This window comes from Pygoscelis adeliae, unplaced genomic scaffold, assembly GCF_000699105.1.
Source record: "Pygoscelis adeliae isolate BGI_AS28 unplaced genomic scaffold, ASM69910v1 Scaffold445, whole genome shotgun sequence".
In the NCBI taxonomy this organism is placed as follows: domain Eukaryota; kingdom Metazoa; phylum Chordata; class Aves; order Sphenisciformes; family Spheniscidae; genus Pygoscelis; species Pygoscelis adeliae.
The window spans coordinates 1,617,982-1,618,475 of NW_008824894.1; the positions used below are offsets into that span (position 1 = coordinate 1,617,982).

Below are 494 nucleotides of genomic sequence, written 5' to 3' on the forward strand. Positions count from 1 at the left end.
GTAGCACAGAGGGCGCGCGTAACGTGCTGCATCTGCAGCCGGGCGTTTAATAGTTAAATAAATAGCGCGTCGAACGCCCACGTAGCGTGCTGCATTTGGTCGTGCATTAAATACTGCATTAGTGCACTAACTCTGCAAATAACGTGCTGCACTTGGGGCATTAAATGTGAACGTAACATGCTGCAGTTGAGGTTGCACATGCGTTAATGTTTATTAATACGTGCATTGAATGGGCACAGTATGTTGCGGTTGGGCTTGGGCATGTGTTAAAAAGTGCATTAAATGCACATTTAGCATCTTGCGTTCCTGGCTGATCCCGTCCTGCCGCACAGCGTGATTCGGGAGCAAAACCTGAGCGACGCAGGGCGGCCTTTGCCCTGCTCGGGAGGTGCGGAATTGCACCTGCTTTTTAAATCTGGGTTAGGTGAGGCGGAGACGCAGGGAGCTGCGGAGCGCACGGAGGTGGATTTCCACCTCCTTCGTTGCTGGCTGGG

The 494-nt window shown here is 52.4% G+C and overlaps 1 protein-coding gene across 1 annotated transcript in view; it reads right to left on the bottom strand.

Annotated features, from left to right (window-relative positions):
* ACOX1 (acyl-CoA oxidase 1, palmitoyl) overlaps positions 1–494 on the bottom strand; it is a 22,591-nt gene that overhangs the window by 21,722 nt on the left and 375 nt on the right. The gene's annotated exons all lie outside the window — the stretch shown is intronic.